The following is a 10,528-nucleotide window of genomic DNA, read 5'->3' as shown; positions in this document are numbered from 1 at the left end:
AATGTACATGTTTATGACGTCATAATTAGCATTTAAAAACACATGTGAGAAAAATGACTTGTATAATTTTTCTGCATTGAATTTCAATTATTTAAAAATCACGAGTTTTCAACTTTTACACCAGTTTCATTTTTAGAAAATCACAGGGCAAAATTTGTATGGAAACCATACCTTCTTCTTTGAAAAAATGAAGCTCATTTTTTAATTTTCAGAAACGATTTCTCCCAGGCAACGTGAAAGGACTCTTCCTTATCATTTGTTGATACATGCTTTGAGATTCCGATTAGACATGTGTGCTTCACTATATGAGAATTGTAAATAAATTAAAATTATCAGTTAATATTAAAAAACTGTTCTCTGTTTTGAGTATTTGTGTTCAAAGAAATAACATCTTGTTATCAAAACCAGACGTCCCTGTCGAGTCTGAAGCTCCACTGGTTTATACTTAGAAGCCGTTAGGACTTTACACTTTTAGATCGACATTGATAATTGATTAAATCTCCTTCCGGGGCATCTTCTGTGCCCAGTTATAATAAAATCAGACTAAAACTTTGAAAGAAGTAGAATGTGAAGTTTTTAAAGAAATGTAATGTCTAGTTTGGATAGTAGTACATATAAAAGAGACGTGAAGGCCGATTCTATAGATCAGACTGTATAAACCAATGCCTCATGTCGGGGGTAGGTCCTGAGATGAATTTTTATAATTCAAATACTTTGAGACCGATTTGAACAAACATGAATGCACATTTCCTAGGATGCTCCTATATTTTAGGACCAATCATGGCTGTGTTGTTCTTGAAAAGGATTTTAATTTTTTTTTATATGTATTTCAATTGTAATAATTTTCATCATCTGTGGTGGTCCCATCCTTCCCGTGAGGGTCATGATTTGAACAAACTTAAATTTACACTACCTGAGGATAATTTCACAAAAAGTTTTTTTTTCATGTCTGAATGGTTCTTGAGAAGAAGATTTTAAAACATTTTCCAATACAGACCTATGCAAAATTTTGATCAGCCATTGTGGCCCCACCCTACCCTCGGGGGTCATGATTTGGACAAACTTGAATCTATCTGATGATGTTTCCACATAAATTTCATCTTTCCTGGTCCAAGTTCTTGAGAAAAAATTTGAAAATTGCCATTAAGTTTTATACAATACATTATTATATCCCCTTGAAAAAGGGCGTGGCCCTTTCTCTGAACAAATTTGAATTCCCTTTACCCTAGGAATGGCAAGGATACTTTGTAGCAAGTTTGGTTGAAAGTGGACCAGTGGTTCCTGAGAGGAAGATAAAAATGTGAAAAGTTTACGACAACATCGACAACAACAACGACGACAGACAAAATAGAAATTGATCAGAAAAGTCCATTTTAGCCTAAGGTATGCTAGAAGCGTGTGCTAAAAAGCAAATATCAAATTCATATTTTCATATATAATTTGAACACGCTGTTTTTTTAACAAAGAAATTATTATCTAATTTATTCGGATATATAGATTTAAAAAAACATAAGACAAGTTTATTTCACACCAGCTTTATAACACATTATATGCAAATTGAAATAATGTGTTAAGTTTATGACACTTTCCTCTTCATTAAAGCTCACGTTTACAGTGTATTCACGTGAAGCATTTGCAATAAAGAGAAGTAAAAGTACAGATTACACCGGGATATTCTCTTGAAAGCCTCATTGGTCTTGCGTATGGAAATCTTAAAACGCTACTTATTGCCCAAATCCACTCGCGGGACTTATGGTTTAAACAAACTTGATATTACACTACCTGAAAATTTTAACAGTATGTCATCATTTAAAAAAAAAAATTGTCTTCTTTGAAAACTTACTTTTTTTTTTTTTTTTTTTTTTTTAAAAATTCTTCAGTGTCTTCCCTTGAATGCGGGTGTTGCCCTTCATTTGAATAAACATGGATCCCTTTTAAGCTAGGTTATTGTTTAGGGAATTTGCTTGAATTAATTAAAAATGTGAAACAATTACAGAAAGACGTGCCGACAGACGGACGTCAGATTAAATGTGAGCTAAGTCTGTGTTTCTACTTTTATTCATAATAAATTTCCCAATGTATTCGAGACATTATATTAAATGATTGAGTGAATGATTGATTGATTGTATACTGTTTACATCACTGTGTACATCACTCCCGAGATTTATTTCACTCAAAGTGAGACGCCACCGTTCAATTTGATGAAGAAGAACATGGAGATAACGAACAGCACTCATTACTAAAGTCCATAAAAGAATAAAAAAAACAGGAGTAGAGTAAACACGGATCTTCGAAACATCAGAGGTGGAACTAGGTGCCATGGAGTAGCGAGCATCCCCAGCCGACCGGCCAAACCCGCCGCGTGCCACGATCGTGAAATAACGGAAAAATTCGTGTATGAATAATAGTAGACTAACAATTGGAATGAAAAACGTCAGTCAGCATTTGACTCAATGATAAATTGTATTTGGTGACAAGGTCATTGTATCAACTATGGAACTTAATAAATGATGACTTTAAACGAGACTGCTGATATTCTTGTTTCATCAACTTGCTTGTCAATAATTTACCTCGTTTTAAAAATTATTCATACGAAGAGCATGCTCTTGCGCATCGAATCAGCTGAGATATATACACACTCCGTATGCAGGTGATGAAGGTATATTTTGTATAAGTAAGGGAAGTTGACGATAGAAAAGTTAAAGTCGTCACGTTTGTCATATAACTTGGTTGTTAGTTTACAATTAATGTCTTTTTCAAGTAAAACACCCAAGTATGAAACAGAAGTACGGACTCTTGGAATCTTTCATCTAAAGCTCTCCTGGATATATCGTATCGACGTAGGAATTGAAATTGCCATTGTTAATTGACAATACGTCGTCGATATATCTGAAGGTCGATTTGAAAGACACATCAAGTGTTTTCTTGTTTTCACGCATACGATTTTGCATAAATTCTGCTTCAATATTAATACAAGAATACAAAAATAGGTCTGCTTATAATGGAGCGCAATTGGTTCCTATGGGCATTCCAATAGATTGTTGGAAGACCTGGTCTCCAAAAAAAAACACAAAGATATTGTCAATGAGAAATGCATGCATCTTATTTATGTCAACTTCAGCGTACTTATCCCTGCAATCAGAATCTTTTTTAACAATGTAATTTTGCAAATGACTAATGACCAGGTAAGGAAGTTTAAGAGTTCCATTTTTATTGAAGAAGCAGCTGTCAATGATATCAAAAAGCCTTGATTTTAATTTATCGTGGGAATGGTTGTGTATAAAGCTGATGTGTTTAAGGTAGTCCGATCCTCAGATTTATATAATTGGCCGTTAAGTAATCAAATATACTTATTAAAAGTCTAAATTCACAAAGCTATCTAAATTTATCCACAGCATGTATTTTTAAGTTAAAGATTAAATTTAATCATATTATATATTTGGCAGAAAAAGCGAATTGGAATATCAGCAATGCATTTTCTAATTGAAAATTGATTTGGTATCTAAGGCTGGATTAAAGAAAACCTTATTTCTCTAAAAGTGTATTATTATTTTCCTTTTATCGGGAACAAATGTCAACTTTCTAAGACCTTTTCTAAGACTTCCAAAAATATTGTTATGATTAATAAAGTGAAAATTGTTGCATGAAGAAGGATATGGATATATCGAACAGTATTCAATCTTAAAGTCCATAAAACAGTACAAAATGAGAGTAGAGCAAACACGGACCCCCGAAAGATCAGAGGTGGGATCAGGTGCCATGGAGGAGTGAGCATCCCCTGCTGACCGGTCACACCCGCCGTGTGCTTCTTGTAATGATCAGGAAATAACGTGAAAATCCGTCGTCAATGCAGTGTATAAATAATGGTCTAACAATTAGTATGAAAAACGTCAGTCAGCATTTGACTCAATGATAAGTTGCATTTACTGACAAGGTCATGAGCAGGCATGAAAAAAAAATTGATGCATTTCAAATTAAATATTAATTTTTGTAGTTATCCTTACTGGCTGAGGATCGGATATCCTTAACCTTGTTTAATTATACCTTTTGCTGAATTCACAGATAAACATATTGTTAATCTTTTACATTGCTTGACTCGGTCATAAACTGACTTTGAGCATACTTTTATCATTTGAAGCTAGTAAACATCTTTATGTAACTATATATATAACCATCTTTCTTGTATTCTCAATCAATCACACGACTTATTGAATAAACAGGGGTCGTGAAAATCAAAAATTTGGAGAAGTCATCCTTTTGCATCATAAATTTGCATATAGTATGTTAAATTATCAAAAAGGGGGAGAAAAAGAAGGTTTTAAAAGCATTAATTTGTTATCAATAAATAATGAATAAGCCCCCCGCCGACCATCCCTTCCACCCACCCATTTTGGAGCCCTCAACCGAGGGACCATGGTATTCACAATTTTGGAAGAGGCATTCAGCATGATTATGCAAGGTTCTCCATGAGTCGTTTTACTGTGTTGCTCCCGACACAGTAAAATTTTCCCCGACACAGTAACGATCAAAATTTTATGCATGCGACACAGTAAAAATTTTGCCGACACAGTAAGATCTATGATAATAAAAAAATATAAACACACAAATTCTCTCTAACTGAAAGTTTTCTACCGTCTTTCAATTTTAAAAGTTAGAGCACTTAATTACTACGGCTTTATCTTGCATAAAAAATTATCTGCTTTACCTTCGCCTGACTTTACGCATGACGAAACAAATACAAATAATTTGTTTTCACACTTCCATGTAACGGTTAATTGGTAGTTGCTATAAAATTTATGGTATCATTTGAAAAAAAGCTATTTAGATATGTCTTCTTTAGAGCCACGGCTCTAGAATTATATTGGCACTGTAAGTCAAACATAACATCGTACCGAAGTCATTTAATTGATGTAAATAAATTGCTTAAATTTTAAAATTGTTCAAGGAACTATTTAGAATATTTTTCTGTTCTGAAGTTTCTGTTTTGTAATGCCATAACTCGATCAAGAAAACTGATAATCACAGCAAATTTATTTACAAAAATGTTAAGTAGTCTAACGGTATTGGTCAGAATATGTCCTCTGCTTTTTAGAACGTGTTTTTACTTTATCAATATGTACGACCATACCATTTGTATAACGAATTAGCGATTTTTAAATAATTGTGTGTATGTATCGTTTTGTATTTATTATGAATAGTGATGAAGTTGCGAATTTGATCGCGAAAATTTAGTGCTTCGCGTAAACTCTGCAAAACAGTAACATTTCAAATAATGGAGAACCCTGATTATGTACTTAGTTTATCGGATTTTTACCCAGTTTCAAAGGAGGCGAGGCGATTTTCAAAGCATTAATTTATTCGGTACGTAAAAATTGAGCCTACCTACCACATGGAAACATTTTCTAAGAGGTTTAATGATTTTTCACTGTATAATCATTTAAACCCCGCCCTAACAGAAATCCTGTTCCTTGAGCTATGAAATTCACATTTAAAGAAGAGACACCCTTGATTATTATAACATTTATTCTATGCACAGGAGCAGAGAGGACAATTTTAAGGGAAATGTATATATAATCATAGAGCCCTATCCTATCTCTCGAAACAGAAGGTTTTTAAAGATTGCAGAAATTTTAGTGGATTTGGCCCCACCTCTCAGGCCCAAGGGGGGCTAGGAACATGAAATTCACAATTTTTGTTCCTCTTCACCCTTAGATACTTTGTGCCAAAATTGGCTGTAATTGGTTGAACGGTTCCAGAGAAGAACCTGAAAATATTCAAATGTTAACGCCCAACGGACGCCGACGAACAAAAAACGGATAGCAGTAAGTCACCTCGAGGGACCTTTAACACTTTAAGAAATGTACCTTTATGAAACTTGTTGTATATCGTCTATCATAATTTGATGCTGACTGGACTTTAGGGAAAGAAATTACGTAGACGACTCAATACTTAGTACAATCTTGCCAACAGCTTGACTTGTTAGTAATCATTCACGAGTAAAGAAGATTTTTAAAGATTGCAGAAATTTTGGACCACCGCCCTTTTGTTCTTCTACACCTACAGATGTTATATGTCAATTTGGTTGAAATAGTTGCAGTTGTTTCAGAGAAAAAGCTAAAAATGTTTAAGTTTACGACCGACGAACGTCGACTCACGAAAACATAGCCAGAGATCACCTGGATTACTCAGGTGATCTAAAAAGTGAGTATCCCTTACCGTCCAGTAACATCTGCCGTGTGCTCCTGGTAATGGTAAAAAAAATCCAGAAAATGCTTTAATTAATTTTTTTGTAAATAACGGATTTACAATAAGTATCAAAAACAAAGGTCAGCGTTTGTCTAAACGTGTTGATCACTGTATTTCTAAAAACTATAAAAAAAAAAAAATGATTACTTCAAACAAGACACATATAAATTCACATATTATTACATATATCATTATTCTTTTATTGCTTAATACATACGTATCATCACAATTTATTACAAATATAATTGAGAAAAAACAGATTGGTATGGTATTGTATCAATATACATGAAGACAACAGCGCCTATAATGATTGATTGATTGATTGATTGATTGTATACTGTTTAACGTCCCTCTCCAGAATATTTCACCGATATGGAGACGTCACCATTGCCGGTGAAGGGCTGCAAATTTGGGCCTATGCTCGGCACTCAGGGCCATTGAGCAGGGAGGGATCTTTATCGTGCCACACCTGCTGTGACACGGGGCCTCGGTTTATACGGTCTCATCCGAAGGACCGCCCCATTTAGTCGCCTTTTACAACAAGCAAGGGGGTACTGAGGACCTATTCTAACCCGGATCCCCACGGGGGCGCCTATAATGAAGTCACTTGGTGTGGCGCGTCTATACATTAGATATAAAAACTTTGAGTCACATAATAAATGTTAATAAATATACTGATATAAAGATTGGACAAACGAAGAATGAATCACATTTTTTCATATATAACACATGTTTTCTTTTCACAGAAAATATTTCTATTCATATATTATATTACTATTATTAAGCTAGTGATTACACAATCAGCACCATTATATTGCATTTTATCCCGCTACAGACAAATTTGAAAATTGTTGATTGGATAAAAGCTAATCTATGGTGGCATATTTCTGCCCCTTGTGTGCAAGTTATTTTTCTTTCAAATATGTCAACATGCAACATAAATATGTTGACATGCAACAAAATTGCAATCAAATAAATATTATAAAAAAATCTTCAAAAATCTCAAATATCGCCCACATGTGACATCCAACATTCTAGATGCAACTTATTTATGTTAAAGTGCAAGATAAATATGTTGACATGCAACTTATTTATGTTGACATGCAACTTATTTATGCTGACATGCAACTAAGTTATGTTGACATGCAAGATAAATATGTTGACATGCAACTTATTTATGTTGACATGCAACTTATTTATGTTGACAGGCAAGATTAATATGTTGACATGCAACTTATTTATGTAAACATGCAACTTAGTTATGCCGACATGCAACTTATAAGTTGCATGTCAACATATTTATCTCGCATGTCAACATAACCAAGTTGTATGTCGACATAAATAAGTTGCATGTCAACATAAATAAGTTGCATGTTAACATATCTAAGTTGCATGTCCACATAAATAAGTTTCATGTTAACATATCTAAGTTGCATGTCAACATATTTATCTTGCACGTTAACATAAATAAGTAGCATTTAGAATGTTGGATGTCACATGTGGGCAATATTTGAGATTTTTGGATATTTTTTATAATTTTTATTTTATTGCAATTTTCTTGCATGTCAACATATTTATGTTGCATGTTGACATAGCTATGTTGCATGATAACATATCTATCTTGCATGTCGACATATTTGATAGAAAAATAACTTGCACACAAAGGGCAGAAATATGCCACCATACTAATCACATTACGCCCTGAAATTTTCCGTTCTACGTCACAGTCGAGGAGTAATCAATTATTATACGGTTGTATGTGTAATTCACCATGTTGATATTAGTGATGAACCATTTAATTAAACTGTCAATTGTTCGCGGTTTTACTAGAATTAACACTCTGATGGACCAGCATAAGTTCGCAAGCTGACCCTTATACACTTATACACCTGTATTTTATTGCTTATTATCATCCTTTCTTTTTTAGATTTATTAAAGCCAAGAGACATAAATCTCATCGGTATATAATTCACTTATTTTTAGTAAATCAAACGAAGTTTTATAATATACATCACTGAGACGTATGGATGAATAATTGTGTATTTGAAGATTTACCATGTTTACAAGGGTAAAAAATGCATTGGATACATGTAAATTGAAACAAAAAGTCAACCTTTAGAATGATATAGGAATTTTCCTTAGTTTATGAAACTACATGTAGCCACACAATTTGCTGAGGTGTAAAAGTGTTTTTTTTAATGACAACTGAATATAGCTAGGAACTGGTAAAGATTTTACTCCAGTCTAATTACCTGGTCAATAGAACTGTTTAGAAGCATTTTTGAAGGCAATAGACTATAAAACTATAATTATATCTTATATTTTAAAGCGGCATTGTGACGCACAAAGGAAAAAATTGACAAATGTAGAATTTTTGCATGACCCTTTTTATTTTGTTTTATTCCTAAAAATATTAGGTTTCAGAAAATTACAGGTTTTAGAACCTGAAAATTCTATTTTTAAGGAGAAAAATAAAAGTAAAAATAATTTTTGTATGCCCCAGACCAATGCCATTTCCTTACCCTTGTACGCGTGGGCAGAAAAGTTGAATAAGTTTCCATAGTTACCATGGTCTCGAATATCCAGGAATGAATGTAAGTGGACCAAAAATTTAGAGGCGATTTTTTAAAACGTTGTTAGAATATATTTCTCACCTTTGCATGATCCAGTAAAATGTTGTTTACAAGTTTGAGCTAAAAAAAAAATGGCGTGACCTTGACAAACACGAAAACAACGAAACGGTAGATACAACCTTTGTTTTTCCGGTACTTATGTTGTGCAGTTTTTTTTTTGTAGTTTAAATGTCGTATCTTAGCTATATACTCATAAGTTTCATAAGTCTTTCTCTGTATGCAACAGATATCTTAAAAGAAAGACATGATTTTGACTCATTGTGCCCTTTTAAAATTAGTTATGCTTACACATGTATTAGCAAATTTGCACATGGAAAAATATTCACTGATGAATAGCATTTAAAACCATTTATTTATTAATTTCTTTTAAATCATTGTTGTCATAAAGTAAGCAAAAAGTAATAATAATTACAAGACTTTTTTCAAAGTTATCAATTGTATTACGATCACTCGTAATCAGAAAAATGTATGATTACTGATTTCCCAAGTTAAGACTGCAAACTGTAATCGATAACAGCTGATTACGGTTACTGATAAAGATTACCCCATCTTATTCACAAAATAAACTGGTGGAAATTACTAATGCATGATCATTCCTTGTTATTCCAGACATAAACAGAATCGACGACCCTTCATCATTGTAATGGACAAGAAGGTGTAAGTTTAAACTATGTGATAAATTGATATACAGTTAAAGTATATCATTGAGGGAGTTAGCAAGATTCCAGTTCCCCAAGACCAGGACTATTTCTCGAGAGGCAGCGCGCCAAGGGAAATAATCCTGGTCGAGGGTGGCTGGAATCTTGCTAACTCACTCAATGATATACTTCAACTGTATTATTATAATGATTCAAATATAGATTGTAAAGATCACCTTTTTATTTAAAAAAAACCATTCACTTACATATTAACTATAATCGTTATTCTCATAACTGAATAAAATTACAATTAATTTTTCTTGAAAAAACTAGATCATTACTGATAACCGCGAATTGGCATGACTAGCTTTCGACAAAAGGATTAGCTAAAAAAAAGACTAACGTACGAAGATTAGCCGATGGACACCAATTTCTAGGAAATTGTTTAGATCTAATGACTTAATTCTATGGAATCAAGTTTAAGGTCATGACCTTACAATTTGTACAAATACTTCAGCAAAAAATACGACATTTTATTTATGAACAGGAATTTGGAAAAATTCGATTTATTGAGATTTATGTAACATCAATTATGAATTTTAATATTTTGATATGATCTATTTCTGACATATTCAGTAAAAGTGTCTTCTCGACCTATACATTGATTGATTGTATACTGTTTAACGTCCCTCTCCAGAATATTTCACTGATATGGAGACGTTCTCGACCTATACAACATTTTATAATAAAATAAAGATTTTGACTTAAGCTTAAGAATTGTTTTGATCCCGGGACCGGGTCTATTATGAATAAAGACAAAAAACCTCCAGCGTCTCTTTAAAAGAAATTTGAGGGTAGTTCAACATCAGTAGTCTATGACGGAAAAGCTGTTTATTATAGAAAAAAGACTATTGAAATTACGTTCAATCTACAATATCGCAAAAGTCGTACAGCAAAACTCGTTTAGTACGAACACGGATATTGCGAATTTACGGATATAGCGAAGTCTTC

Source organism: Saccostrea cucullata, unplaced genomic scaffold, assembly GCF_032062105.1.
Source record: "Saccostrea cucullata isolate Sc308-1 unplaced genomic scaffold, CSIRO_AGI_Scuc_v1 ctg1715, whole genome shotgun sequence".
Taxonomy (NCBI): Eukaryota; Metazoa; Mollusca; class Bivalvia; order Ostreida; family Ostreidae; genus Saccostrea; species Saccostrea cuccullata.
This window is presented reverse-complemented; position numbering follows the sequence as displayed.